Raw genomic sequence first — 15497 nt, forward strand, 5'->3', positions numbered from 1 at the left:
GCCGCCCCACCCGGCCCACCCCGGCACAGCCTAACATTTGGGGGTCCGAGGCACCGCCTCCCCTACTCTCATTGGCTTGGCAGCCTTCATCCGCCTGCTCCATTGGACAGCAGACCTGCCACTCTGCGCAGAAAGCTCCGCCTCCAAGCCGCTTCAAGCTGCTTTGAGAAGACATATAAACAAATCCCGGGAGGGAGGCCCCCGCTCGCCAGTCGCCGGGGCGGGGACGGGAAGGGGAGCGGCCACCCCCGAGACACCCCTGCCTGGAGCCCCCCAACCCCCAGCCCGCGCCTCCTCGTCTCCTGTCAGCCTGGTTCCAACCTTCGTGGCCCCGGCCCTTCCTCACACGCCCCTCTCTCTCGTCCTCCCCCGCCAGCCTCGCCTCCCCTCCCTTCCCCGGCCCCTCCCACCCGCTCGCTTCTCTGACAGGCCGGTTGCCGGCAGCCACGGCCCCGGGCTCCGAGGCAGCGGTGAAGGGCCGGGCGGCCTGGCAGGGCGGACGCCCGGCACTGCCCACCCCTGGCCTAGCCTGCCTCCCGCCCGTAGCTCCCTCTACCGCCGCCCCGCGCTTTTATATAACCATCCCGGGCCGGGGGTGGGGGAGGGGAGCCAGAACCCCCGTGACCGGCAGGCGGCAGCCTGCGGCCCGCGCGCCCCCAGACTCTGCCCTGGTCCTGGCCCCCGCCCCGCGCCGGCCCAGCGCAAAGCCCCGGCGCTGCCACCTCCTAGGCCAGCGGCCCCCCTCCGCCCCCCGCCCGGCTCGTCCCCTAGTCCTGGCCCCTGCGGGCTCCGGGTGGCGGGCAGCGGAGCTCACCTGTGGGAGTGGGGGCGGCTCAGGGGCTGGGTCCGGTTCCGCTGCAGGGGCCGCGGCCCCTCTCCATGCTTCCTCGGGTTTGTTTTGTTTATGTCCTTCCTGACGGGTTCCCGGAAATCGCGTGACTCGCCCCCCTCACGTGGGCCGCGGCGAGGAGGAGGAGGGAGGCGGGGGCCCGCCGGCCTCGGGCCAATCGCGAGGCGTCCTGCAGCCCGGCCAATCAGGAGATCGGCCCGGTGAAGCACCCCTATCACATGACGCGGGAGGGGCGGGTGGCCGGGAAAAACCAGGAGGAGGGGGCGGAGCGGGGGCTCGGCGCCTGCAGCTGCATTGTGGGCGTGGGCCGTCTGATAGCCAGCTACCCTCACGTTTCTCGGCGCTGTTCGTTTACAAATGCTTTCACGTCCTGCATTCTATCTAACCTTAGAACTACGCTGTGAGGCCGGAAGTGCTCGTATGCCCATTTTACAGTTTAAGTTCACTGAAACTTGAAGGAATCTACGAAAACAGAGGGCATTAACTTAGGAGGGGGATTGCATCCACTTTCTGTTTTATGAATGTTCTTCGCATCTGAACCTCTCAATTCACTGAGAAACTGACCTTGCCTTCAGTCGTTCGATCATTCTTTCAACTAATATTTATTGCACACGTTTGCTCCAGACGCTGGAATAAACCAGATTTCGTGCACCTTTGAGACAGCGATCTGTACACAACGGTACAAACAGAATGCTACCAGAGCGCCTAGACAAACAAGCCTTCGTAACACATGTACCTGAGTGTGTGTGTTTCCTAATTCTATTAATAATAACACGCAGTGCTAATACACCAATTTTTCAGACGGGGAAATTAAGGCTCAGAGAGGTTAAGTTACTTGCTCAAGGTCAGGCAGTTTGTAAATGACCCAACTGGGACTAGAACCCAGTTCTGTCATCACAGCCTGCGCTTGCAGACTGCTCTTTATTCTCCTTAAGGGCACAGAATTCATCTTCTGAGCACAGAAATCTGATTTTAGTAAGCATTGGGAAAGGACGATTGGGGAACAGAAATGCTTGACTAGATTCCTTTAGGATGCCAGTTTCCTCTTAGGAGTAATTGCCTTTGAAAAGGTGGCTCCTCTTTGCACACATATAGAGAAGTAGTAACGTCAATGTCAAAACCATGGACTTTTGAATCATAAGCTTCAAGAGGACAAGGACCAGCCTGTATTGTTTATCCTCTACCTTTCATGCCTGCCACATAGTCATTAAATACTCGTTGAATAGCAACCTGGATTTGAAACCTTGCTCTACCGTGTGTGAATCAGCACAAATTATTTAACCTCGTGAGGCTCCACTGTAAGTAGCTCATGGGGTTGATGTGAGAACTGAGCGAAAATAATTCGTATAAAGCACTTACCATAGTGCTTCAAATATAGTGAGCACTTAATGAATGACAGTATGATTAGATTGTTTCAAGGACATTATTTAGAAGATCCACAGCAGACTAAATACAAGCAAGGATAACTTTAGACTTCAGCAGTTAAACAGCTACTGAAATAATACTTTTGTACACCATATTAATAGATAAGTATATGTAGATACCAAAGAGGACAGTAAAAGTAAATCTCACCTCTGTGTCCTTCAAAATGCCTTAGGGTCTCAATACCCAATGAAGGAATGAGTATTTTCCCGATTGCACAGAAGTAGCAGGACTATAATTATTTTCCTAAGTCTAACATACCACCTTCTAATTTTCCACACGAACTGGAGTTTAAAAATGAAACCCCAATAGAAAAACTAGCTTGGGAAGTTTGAGCCATGTTCCTCTCACTCATTCATGAGATTCATGCATTAAATCTCTGTAGGTCACAGATAATCCTCTCTCGTAATACTATATTTGGAAAAACTCCAGCAGATGGTTAGCTTTTCCACTGTTACTGCCCTTTGAACATAAGTATTTTCACCTCCTCTACTGGGCAACAGTTTCTTGGGCTCAAGGACCACCCAGATTCTTCTCCCAGCACGAGACTCTGCCCATTGAAAGCACTTACTAATGAATTACGTTGTATTCCCGCCTTTGCATGTTCTGTTGTCTTGGAAAGGACAGACTTTTGGCTAACAGAGACCTTTCCATCAAGCTTTATTAATGACTACTTCCTGCTCTGAAGTGAATGAAATCACTGACTCCTAATTGATTTCTGTTTCTCTGGGCTTTATCCTGCCAGTCAAAGTTGGCAGGGAGTTAGGACTCTGGAATAGCACTGCTTTGAGTTTCAGAAGGCTCTTCTTGTTCTAGCCACAAAGCAGTAACCAACTGCCATGACCACTTCCAAAATGCTTAACCTTGATATTGCAGAACCATTTACATACTGGGATAGCCTGAGTCAGAAAACTACGTTTTACCCAAATATGAGTCAATGGGGTAAAAAAGTAATACTTAGGACTCCACTGAATTCTTGAAAATAATTTTTATTGTTTGATTAGGTAACATGTTTACACTGTACAAAATTCAAAAGGTACAAAAAGTATTCAGTGAAAATTAAACCTCTCTCCCACCCCTGTTCCCGGGCCACTCATTTCTCCTTCTCAGAACCAACCACGGTTACCCACACTCTCTGTATCCTTACAGAGACACTGGAAATGCAGACATTTCACCCACTTTAAGCCTTGATGTATTTGAAACACTGTTCTTGGCGCCAAGACCCCAGTTGGAGCTCTACCACCAACTATGAGACCCAGGGTGAGGGGCTCGACCTCTCTGGGTTCCAATTTCTTCACCAGGAGGAACTGGGCTAGAACTGGATGTTCCCTATGGTCCTTCTAACTTTGAGTTCTCCTGAAAGCATTAAAATAATTGCCACAGGTCCTAACTTTCCTTTTGACCTAAAGTTTGCACTGTGTGTAATTTTTCATTGGAGCACAGACTGAGCCCTGCCTGCTGGTCATGCACATATCTTCTAAATGAGTGTTTTCCTTTTGAATCTGTGTTTTCTTTCCAGACCCATCTGGATCTGTGTAATATGTTAAGATTTCACAGCTTTAGAAGTGAGATTAATTAACTCAAGATTAATCAAGATCTCCAGGAAAAGCGGTGTCCTTCTGACACTTTTGAAAACCAATTTTCTTCCTGAGAAAACTGGAGTGTTGCTGAGGGTGAATCTAAAAGGGATACTAATTGATGTTTGGCAATTGGCACCCATCCCTCATTCATCCCTCCTAAAAAATATTCTTTGGGGGAAGAGAAAAGATCAGTTCTTCCCATAGCCTCAACCTCTCAATAGGATGCAGTGTTCTTTATGTGACAGCTCTGAGCTTCGGTTTCTTACTCCTCCTGGGAGGCACCAAAGTTCAGCCCCAAATGCACTTTCCTAGTCGATCATTTACTTATTTCCCCTGAATCCTCGTTCTCCAAACCCAGACCATGTCTGCCACAGGATAGGAGCTTGTTAACTGCTTGTGGTCGGAAGGCACAGATTAACCTCTAAATCCTATTCATCCTCCATGGCTGAAGACCCCATATCTTTTTTTTTTTTTTTTTTTTTTTTGCGGTACGCGGGCCTCTCTCTCATGTGGCCTCTCCCGTTGCGGAGCACAGGCTCCGGACGCGCAGGCTCAGTGGCCATGGCTCACGGGCCCAGCCGCTCTGCGGCATGTGGGATCCTCCCAGACCGGAGCACGAACCCGCGTCCCCTGCATCGGCAGGTGGACTCTTAACCACTGCACCACCAGGGAAGCCCCCCATATCTTTTATGAAGTTTATTTCTATCATATCTATTTCTGCCTTCATTAATCTCCTTCCTTCTTCCACCCAACTGAGCATTTAATGTACTTACTGCTTTGTATTATTCGTAACATGTGTTGATATTATTTCCTCGAGTAAATCAAGGGGCATAAACACTAATACATCCTTGAATTACAGAGAATGCCAGGCACATCAGTAGACAGCAGATTCAAGCCTGCTTAGTGACAGATAAGGGAAGAGAAAGCAATAAAGAAACTGACATTTGTTGAGTGCCTAATGTGTACAGGAAGACACAGTCTCTGCCCTGGAAGAACTCAGAACCTGGTGAAGGAGACTGACTTGGGAAGGTGACAATACAAGAGTTTATAAGAGGGGAAGCCCTGACCTGGTTGTTAAGAATATGACACGTGTTTCAGGGCCACTTTCTTGCTAACTGATTTGGGCAAGTTCCTAATCCATCTATCCCTTGATTTCTGTCATCACCTGCCTCACAAGTTGATTTTGAGGATGAAATGCACGGCCTGATGCCTAATAGGTTCTCAACAGTGTTGGTCTTCCCCTCCTCTACCTTCCAGGGAGGAATGTGACCGGAAGTTTCTTGCAAGAGAAGCAGCAGCAGAGAAGGGAAAGTGGCATGGCAAGAGAGGGCAGCAAGCAACTCAAGACTGTTTTGGGATGCCATTATCTTCCAAGGCAGCATTCCTGTCAAAATTGTTTTGTCTGTTTCACTAGACTGAAAATTTCCAGGACATCTAGTAGTTCCTGTGGGGTTTTCGTTTTTTGGTTTGGTTTTGGTTTTTTGTCAGTGCTGAGCTGAAGATACACTGTTACTATCAGCCACTCTAACTGAGAGCTAACCAGGAAGCCAGGGAGTGAGAACAATCTAGTGTTTGTTGTAGGAAAGACTCCCAACGGACAGGTACAATAAGACCTTCTTGTTGGGGAGGCCAGAAATAGGACAATAAAAACAGAAAGCGGAGGAACAGACTGATAAGAAGTAGGAACCAAGACCTGTAGCCAGATAACAGTTTGTTGAACTACAAATAGACGCACATTCCAAAAGGCCCAACCTGGTGTAAAACTGTGAAGCTGGATTTCTAAACACAGGAAGTAAAGAGTCCAGAAAAGGTCACTAAAGGAAACAAATAATAATAAAAAGTTCAGAGAACTGAGGGTGAAGTGAGGGGGTCCTGTGTATCCAAGGTCCCCCCCACCCCATAAATTCACAAGGTCATAAATTTCCCTCATGCTACAGCAAAACCAGGGATGGTGCTCACCAGTTTTGAGTTTCCAGCTTGTTTTCACAAGGTCCAGCCCAAGAGTGAGATGCATAAAATAAATGGGTGCAATGTACCTGAATTCACACTCCAGTCACAGTGAGACATAGAGCACATTAACAAACCTGAATGCCAGCTGTGGACTCTATCCTGTGTTAAGAGGGCAGTACTTGGAGGAAGTCTCATTAATCTACCCCCATAACTCAGTGCCCATCTAGGCTCCTGCAGGGCTGCTGGCCTTTCCATACATATCCTAAGGGCATCAGCTCCCTGCAACCTGGGCGGTGCACCCACTGCTCAGGCTTACGTCAGGATTCTGGTGGCAGAAGTCCTGGTGAGCTGGCTACAGCTCCTTCTTGGTGCCCTGATAACCAGTCAGCTTGACATGAAGAGGCTTCTTGCCCACTTACCCAATCACCTCTTCCCAGTCTGGCAAAAGAGAAGTCGCCTTTGGGGAATTTGGGAGTAGGGTGGTTCAGGACAAAGTAAGGGGTGGTTCTCCTTTCCTCCAAACAAAGGTTCAGGCTCCTGCCAACTCCATAAAAGAAGGGAGGACCAGGTCGGTGGTTTTCTTCTCTCCTCTGGTTGGGGAACAGAGGAGTAGGGAGTATTAGAAAGGAGGAAAATGTACAATACTGCTCTTGCCCTGCCCCAACTCAATTACACTCTGGTGAGGCGTAAGGCAACACAGGTAAAGTCCTTAGAGTCTGGCACACAACAAGCCTAAGTGAAGGTTAGCTATTGTTGTTATTATTAATAACAATGGCTCTGAACTTCCCTAGGGGTCTGATAAAAGCCATAGACTTGCTCCCCAGAAAAAAGCGCACAAGTATACACACACCTAATTTTGCAGGTGATTTCAGGGGGTGTGCAGATATTTGTGTAATACTCTGATTAGGATCCACTGCGGTCAGAAGGACACACTCCAGCCTACAGAACAGTTACATAATTTGCAGGTCCGAGTACAAAATGAAAATGCAGGGAGCCCTTGTTCAAAAATTAGTAAGAATTTCATGACAACAAAAGCAGAACATTAAACCAGGTGTGGGACCCTTCTCTGCATGGGGTCCTGCTTGACTGCACATGTCCCACACCCAAGCAGCTGGCTCACCAAGACCTTAGAGCTCTAGGTCAGACCACTGTACCTTTGCTTTAAGCAAACTCAGTATCCCAAGAATGGAATTTACAAAATGTGCATTTGAAAGCTGGCCACCCATAGGACTCTTACTGAGTAACTACTTAGTGCAAGGTTGTAGAGATCAAACACTTGAAACAAACAAGCCAGAGATGCTGCACAGCAAAGCTTTTGCAGACTGGGGGGAAAGACCTGTAAATTACACAGCTGTGATGACAGGAATCAGCCACAGTTGCTGTGGGAACCCAGAGGGGGCACAATTTAGGAAGGGAGGAGGTAGGAAAGCGCCCCCAGGGCCTGTCTCGGGTCAACACAGCAAGATGAGAAGGCTGCGAGGTGTTCTAGGCAAAGGGAGGTGAGAGAGGAGACGATGCTTTGCCCAGACCCGCACTTGCTGTGCATGTGCTACATTATGCCTGAAAATTCCACTGGTGACCCTGCTTTTCAGAAATGCCAGCGGAGAGCAGGAAGCGCACCCCCTCCCTCAGACATGCAGGTGTAGGTGTGGGCTACTCCTTTACCGCAGGTACCATAGAAACAAACCACGGGGAAGCAGCTAAGACTGCAAGACCCCAAAAGGGTCACGTGAGGAAATTTACCCTGGGACAAAATGCCATGGAGGCTCAGCAGCAGCCCGGGACCTTGCGATCAGACTCCTCTGGGTTTAAATCCCCTTACCTCTATGTAGCAGCTTGTGGCCTTGGGCCTCAATTTTTTCATCTGTAAAATAGGGATAATCGTAGTATTTACCTAACAGGGTTATTGTGGGGATTAAACACGTTAACATATGTGAAACATTTAGAACAACGTCTTGCTTACCCAACTGCTACATAAGTGCTAGCTATTATCATTAGCAATAGGACTGATAACAATGAAGGAAAAAACACAAACTAAAAAAAAAAGAAGTTGCAAAAGAGCTCTCGGATCTCAGAGATGGGAAGAGGCTTGGGTGTGGATGAGTAGGAAGGTTGGAGGCCCTGTAACCATACCCGCTGAAGGGGCAAAAAAAACCTTCGGAATGTGATGACCTTTGACGTATTATAGACCTCTGGGTGGCATTGGCTAAGTCATGTAACCTTTGTTGACCTCAATTTCTCCAACTGTGGAATAGGAATAATGTGTTCCACTTACTTCATTGGATAACATATGTGAAAATATTTGGTAAGCTGGAGGTGAAGGTGGTGCTATTGTCTAAGCCACAGGGTTTACTAATGATGTCATTTATAGACAGACCCCTCGTCCTCTGCCTACCCCTTAAGAGTGGGTGCTTCTCAGGTCTCCAGCCTAGACTGCTTCTCAGCCCCCATAACCACACCCATAGCTTCAGTAATATCCATGCTGGTGCCTAGCATCCCTACCTCCAGCCTGGTCCTCCTTCCCAACCTCCAGGCCCATGTAAAAAGTGCCCACTAGGTACGTCCATGTGGATATCTCAGGCACCTGCAAACTCTCATTGTCCATGACTGAACTCATCATGGCTCCGTATCTCAGTGAAAGGTTCCACGGTCCAGCCAGCAGGAAACCTGGGTGTAATCCTTGACCTCTCCCCCCACCTCTGACAACCATCAGTCATCTGTATCTGCTAATAAATATGGCCCCAGTGCAGCTACTTCTCTGACTTCATTTCACTCCTATTCCCATAATCCAGGACACCTCTCCCTTTCCTAGATTCCCACAACTTCATCACTCATCGGCCTAGAACACCTCACTCACTCCTGTTTGCCTAGCTCTTACTCATCCTTTGGGTTTCCCCTTAAAGGTCATTTCCTTTAAAAAGCCTTCCTCCACCACTCATTAAGGGTTCCTAGTGCTCTTACCCAGCAACCTGTACTTGCTAAGATACTGCACCTACACTGAGGTCCATTGCTAAACTCTCAGCTCGAGGTCACAGGCTGAGTTTCTTCCGCTTACCAGTGTCTCAAGCAGGTAACCTCAGGACAAAGAACAGGAGCTGAAAATACTTGTTGAATGTTGCTGAAAACCTTACACGGCTTGCAAAGTCACACTTAGCTTCTTAACTCACACTTCCCCAGACACAGCGCTTACTTTTACAAAACATCTGCTCCTCGCGTTCCATTTTGGGGTGGCGCCCACAGCAGTACCACACTTTGGACAGTAGAAAGAAACTATGGAAACCATGTCAAAATCCTGATGGCAACTTAAATAGAAGCTTGGCTGGATTCACGTGGGTAGCCGTCTTCATCGTTGAGCATCCTCAGCTAGAATACTCCTGTTTTGGAGTTGGCCTGGGAAGGGGGGCTGGGGAGAAGTAGTGGGAGGTGGGGTAAAAAGGGCCAATACATTTCACAAGGAGGGGGTTTGAACTGAAACAGAAACATAGCCTGAATGAAAGACTTGCTTGGAGCAGTTGGGAGTGGAAGAACAGTAGGGCTTTTTCTACCCGTGTGGGACCCCAGAACATTCATACCCCAGGCTTCCACTTTTCTATGTGGGCAGAATCAAAATCAATGCTCCCTTTTCATTTCACCGCGCGGTCACTGTGAGCACCTATACAGAGGGAGGCTGGCGTTTTATAAGCTGAATGCTCTGCACTCCATCCTGCACAGTGCAAACAGTTAATCAGAACTGCTGTGTGAACTCGCGGATTTTCATTGATTCAGAATAGCTTCAGTGTTTTAATAAATCTAGCTGACTTCATTTCCCTGGGCCCTGAATTACTCTTAAAATAAAAGTGTGTGTGTGTGTATTTGTGTGTGTGTTATATAATCTTTGAAGGAAGCACTAATACTATTCTGACAATGTTCCCCTGCAAAACACCATTTTTCCCCTGATTATAAAATAACATGCTCTTTGTAGAAAATTTGTAAGTACACAAAGCTGTAAAAGACATAATCACAATCAACATTTTGGTCCATTTCCTATCAGGTTTTTTTCTGTGCATGTAAGTTTGAAATCCTGTGGGGTTTTTTTCCTTCTTAACATAATATCCTATTATCTTTTGTTATTAAAGAAACTTATTGTTTCTTATTTTTGCTAAAGTATCACAGCTTCATTGGAGAAAATGCTGAAAAGGAAAAAGAAAATTAAAATCATTTGCAATTACCATCCAGAGGCCATGTTAATAGTTCTGCTGTTTGTCTTTTCAATCTCGTTTTCCAGGCATATATTTTGGGGAAAAAATTATTAAATGCACCAGGATATTCCTTTATTTGTATGCAGTATGGCTTATGTAAGAATCTCCTTTTGTTGAACATTAAGGTTGCTTTCCATCAATTCTGCTACAAAAAATATCCTTCACAACAGCATTTTACATTGTGCTTTTTTCCTTAGAAAATTAGGGATTTTCTACAATTAACTTCATACATTCAATTCTTGAGAGAAAACTGAAATAAAGGGACAGGGGAAAAAGTAATACACAATTTTCACTTCAGAGTCCATCTCCATTTTAAATACATTTGTTCTCCAAACAGAAGGGAGCTCTTGCATAGAGAGGTGGGGTGACGAAACCATTCTAAACTGCCAGATAGATATTTTTAAATGTAATTTAAATATAGTTGATAAAGGAGCAACTGACTTCAAATTTTTGGAAGATGAAATCCAGGGCCAAATCTTCCATGAGTCCGAGCAACAGTTTAAAATAATTTCTCAATTCTATATTTCCCTCCACATGGCAGAACACCTACCAGTGCTTAAAAAAAAATAAAAAACTGGCCAGAAGAAATAAACAAAAAGGTGCCACTTCTGAAGCAACACCAAAGGAAGATATAAAAAAAAATTGTTGGGTCAGTGATAAGGGTACAGACATCATATGTTTAAAGAAAACAACAAAAAGAATGTTAAAAGAAACCAATGACCCTTGAACTACATCTTCAAAAGCATGCCAGAAATACTCCCGTTCTGGTATACGAGCTGGTAGAGCCTGGAAGGGCAGGAAGGATGTGGTCTAGACACTTACGCTATGATTGTTTCTAGGAGATCCATCTCCCTGCTCAGAGATCAGGCCTGGATCCTGGTGTGTGCCTTTTATTTTTCTGTAACCCAAGTACAAATGACTAAACAAAAGGGAAACCATATGTTTAAAAAAAAAAAAAATCAGCTGGCTGCCTCTCTGGGGCCTATCTTCATAGAAAAGTACTGTCAGTGGGTCCTAGGGATTTTACCATTTCTTTGAAAAATACCCTTTGTGTATTATTATAATTTACAAATCACCTTCACCACCACATTTGGTAACAACCTCACATAGCAGAATGGTCAGGTATTATCCCCATTTTATAGATGAAAAAACCGAGGCTCAGATATTAAATGATTTTACCCAAGTCACATAACTAGCAAGTGATGGAATAACTGCAAAGCTAGGGCTTCTCCTAGTCTGATGATCATCCCCAGGCCACACCATGTTCACCGGGACTTTGGAGGAGAGAAACACTTCCAGTATCCTTTTAAAGCGCTGGATGGTGCGTCTTCCAATCTGGGCCCTGACAAGCACTAGAGCGAGGGCACTGTCAAAGGAAATAGGATTCACAGGCATCCATCTCAGACGCTGGGTCGTTTTAACAAAATGGTTCAATTATTAGGGAGGAGGTGAGGAGAAAACATATATCTGAGTTTACCTGGCTGTTAGGAGCTTGCAATCAGTCTTTGGGCAGGGAGGGGCGGGAGGGTGGGGGGTGGCCTTTGATCTCCAATCTGGCTAGGAAATGAGCTCCTTTCTTCTTCACAGGCTTTATACTGAGGCCTCATTAGGAGTGAGTCCTAGTAGGGTTTGGAGAAAACCCTCTAGATTCAGGCCTGAGCTGCTGCCTTATTAGGGCCTTTTATCTCCCTAGAAAGTTTACTGAGCAGGATTTTCAAAACCTCCCTGGCACATCACCAGGCCCTGCAGTGCTCATGTCCCTGTGTCTCCCACTGCTGTTAGTGCAGCCAACACATACATCTTCCCTACCCGTCTGTAAGACCCACCAAATGGCAAGCAAGCCCAAGTGCAAAAAGCAATGTAATCCAGTTCACCCCCTAATGTCTTACAGCGAACAAGAAGTACGAAAATGGATCCGTACAAAGTGACAGACTAAGGCAGAACTCAGGGACCTGGATCAGCCAGGGTTGTGACCTCTGCCTTCAACCATGCCATTAAATCAGAAATGTGTCAAACCACGATCGTGAATGAGAAGGGCCCCCCAAGAGCTGCCCTCCATCACTGCTGCAAGCATGCCACAGCCGAGGTCTGCTGTGCTGAACCCATGTAGGCTCCCTATCAGCTCATGCCGTGCTGAACTCGGGACAGGCAAAAGCAACACTCAAGGGAAGCACCACACTAGGGACGACATGAGGCTCAGCTTCAAACCCATGGTGGCCTGCTGGGAAGCAGTCCAGGGTGGGAGCTGGAACGGTTTCAGACTGACCGCCAGTGATGATGGGCAGTAGGGCCTGACTTGAAGAATCTGGGTACACAGCTGCACTCAAGTCACGCTCCCCCGACCACGGTCAGGACTCAAAGACTGTGGCATCCTTTCATGTACCCACAGTAACCACCAGCATTGGTTTCTTAGATGACAAATAACGATTAAGGATCAAGTAAGTTGCTCCGATGAGAGACAGCTTGATCATCCACAAAGGCATAATTCTTCCCTCCCACCCAAGCCCCAGAGCTGGCTCCTGGCCAGTGGAACTCTGAGACAGGCAGGGTACAAGGAAGAAGTGCTCTAGAGCAGAAATTAGAAAACACGGATCCTACTCCCCTATCTGCCTCTGACCAGCTATGTTAAACTGGGAAAGTAACTGTCCCTGTCTAGGCTGAGATTCCTCATCTATAAAATGATGGGGTTAGCATGTATCACTATGGTCCCTCAACATCAAATCTTCATTGTTTTCTGGATTCCATGAAATTAGCTGAAGAGGCCTGTTTGCTGGAAATGTAAAGTACAGAGCTGCCTCTCAGGAAAAACTTTAAGTTCAAAATGAAGGAAAAGAAACAAATGAAAGCAGGAGAGTCATGTCAACTTGAAACTCTCTTTGGTCATAAGAATAGCAAAGCAATGAGTTCAGATAGTTTGGGAGGAATAGAAAAGTGCAAACTGCAAAACAGGAAACCCATTCTTGGCTGGCTGTCAAAGAGCCATGAGCTGGTGAAAATTTAGATCCATTTTCATTTTAAATTTCTTAAAACTAATAAAGTCCCCAAGTCAGTGAATTATTGAGATGCCTGCTACCGAAACACAGAATTATTGTTCCCGTCCCAGGCTTTTTAACCACTTGATTTTTCAGCCCTATTTCTGATAGTGAGGTGGCACAAGGAACTGCTGGTTCCCGCTTGTCCCTGTGGCTGGCACCGCCCCTCTACCTGCTTAGCATCATGACCACGTGTTTATGGACAATGGTCAAACGGGGCCTTGAATTATATACCTCCCCAAATAGCATTCCAGCTCTTGAATTTACAGGGACCCAATTTCCACATCTTTGATTCCTCCAGTGGCTACAACAAGCACTCAGGTGTTTACTGGATGATTAACAACAGTACTTACCAGACTCCTCAGGTATCTCAAACTACACAGCCAGGTTAATCCATCCAAGCTACGTTTGGACTACAAAATCATTTTTCAAAAAGGCATTATCCAGAGACAGAAGAGCTTACAGAAATGAGCTTAACAAACACCAAAACCAGATTTCCATAGAGAGCAGAAAAATAATTTATTCCAAAGGAGGGCAGAAATAAGAAATTCATCCCGAAAATATACTTTGGTATAATTCTGGTGGGACAGATTTTTCCCTCTGAACATGTTCTCCTACTGACTGCCCCACTGGAGTCTTACTGTCATGTAACAGTTTTTAAACACTTCACTGATTCTCACGTTGTGAGCAGGCAGGAGCCATCTTCAGATCCACAGTTTCCAAGGAGAGAGTAATGTTATTTCTCAAAAGAACAGCACTTTCTGTCTCCAAACAGTACATAAACATTTTATAGAGGCAGCACAGTTTAGATTCAATAGGCACATCATTCATCAAAGTGTAAAAAAGGTGACAGGAAAAAATACTGCATTGTAGAATAAGATATTCAAATGTGGTGGGAACGTTTAAGGCAGCTGACAGCCAAATTGGGCGAGTCAAGGAAGGTGGTCTGGGTATGGAGGTGATTTTGCATCTAAAGGAGTTCTCTTCGTGACCTGCAAAACAAAACCGTTCCAGTAACTGGGCCTTTCCATCAACCTCAGGAGGGCAAAAGGGTAACACCAAGAAAGTCAACCAGGCCAATAATTTTAAATACACAGATGCCCCCTAAATGAAAGTGGGCTCAGTTAATGTGCAAGTTCGGGCAGGTTTTGCAGGGCTGTGACAATAAGTCCAGTTACCAAGGACAATGCTAAACTAAGGATCCCAAGTCCCGGTTTGATAGTATCATAGAAAGCAGGAAGAGTGGAGCTGACTAAGACCCGTTGCACTGGGACCTGACAAGTTCCCTTGGGCTTCAAGAATCTGTATTTGCACTTCCGCTCCCACAGGCGGGCAAGCTGGTCCCTGAGTCAGACTCCTAAAGAGCAGGCTCCTTGCTACTCGATGGCTCACCGTTCTTGCCACCCCAAGTGTAGGTGACAAATGAGAATTTCTTCTTCTAGAAGCTTAAAGCTGCAACACCACCTTTGCAGAGCTGGCAAACATTTAAAATAGGTATCTTCACACATCAGACTGCTAACAGTGGTCGCATAACTCCTTCTCGCAAAAGCTTACTGTACAACGTCTTGATAAATAAAGCCATATGTGCTACTTTTGAAGTTAAAGAGAAAAACTAAAGAGAAAATAAGTTAAATAGTGTCTTTAAGAGGTGATTTCCACACAAGCCTCGAGTTAGTGGATAAGAAAACAAGCTGGTTGTGGCCCACCATTTGCTAGGGTGTTGAGGGAGGGGCAGGCGGAGTGAGGGGCTAGTTAAGTGGGGATGAGGCACGGCTGCAGCGGGCAGGTCTGGAAGGCTGGAGGTCACAAAGCCCACAGGGAGACCAAACGGGCCCTTGCGATTTCCCAAGCCAGTGGGCACGCACCCTGGAGAATCCCCAGTGCCGGGAGATTAAATGGCGGGTTTCCCAAGGCTCCGGGGCCAAGGTGCCCAGAAGCAGACATGAGACTGCTGGTAAATCTTACTGGAGCAAGCTGGGCAGGCCAGCCGCCCTCCATGGTGGAAAGCACCGGACTGCTGGGGACCCACTAGGGTAGGACAGTGCAAACAGTCAACTGAAGATGTAATTAGAGGACCATTTTTACCACGTACTAAGGAAAATAACCGTAGCAGGCTAGGTAGGGGCAATGACCAGAGCTACCGGTTTCTTCCATGGCTTCATGAAACCTTTCTATTAATCTCACGATCATTTTCTCTTCTCTTCCTTAGGCCAGCAGAACAGCCCTCTGCATAGACCTGAGTTCCAGGCAGATTATTAATTTACTTGAGAATATGTGAAGCAGTGAATCCAAATGTTTTGTGTGTGAAGTTCCTATGAAGAGCATACGGTCAGGAGACTTGCCTGGTGGCGCAGTGTGTTAAGAATCCACCTGCTAATGCAAGGGACACAGGTTTGAGCCCTGGTCCAGGAAGATCCCACAAGTC

General features: G+C 46.5%; 2 protein-coding genes across 5 annotated transcripts in view; both read right to left on the reverse strand.

Moving 5' to 3' along the window:
* CREBRF (CREB3 regulatory factor) overlaps window positions 1-955 on the reverse strand; it is a 67204-nt gene extending 66249 nt beyond the window's left edge. For 3 of the 4 annotated variants that reach the window (XM_033432085.2, XM_004272008.3, XM_033432086.2), the window contains exon 1: window positions 815-955. The gene's annotated coding sequence lies outside the window, so the exon portion shown is untranslated. The remainder of the gene's footprint in view (window positions 1-814) is intronic. The other variant, XM_033432087.2, reaches the window with a different exon arrangement.
* Window positions 956-13572: 12617 nt separating this feature from the next.
* Window positions 13573-15497, reverse strand: part of ATP6V0E1 (ATPase H+ transporting V0 subunit e1) — a 34966-nt gene continuing 33041 nt past the window's right edge. The window contains exon 4 of the mRNA XM_004272007.3: window positions 13573-14064. The gene's annotated coding sequence lies outside the window, so the exon portion shown is untranslated. The remainder of the gene's footprint in view (window positions 14065-15497) is intronic.

Source organism: Orcinus orca, chromosome 3 (genome assembly GCF_937001465.1).
Source record: "Orcinus orca chromosome 3, mOrcOrc1.1, whole genome shotgun sequence".
In the NCBI taxonomy this organism is placed as follows: domain Eukaryota; kingdom Metazoa; phylum Chordata; class Mammalia; order Artiodactyla; family Delphinidae; genus Orcinus; species Orcinus orca.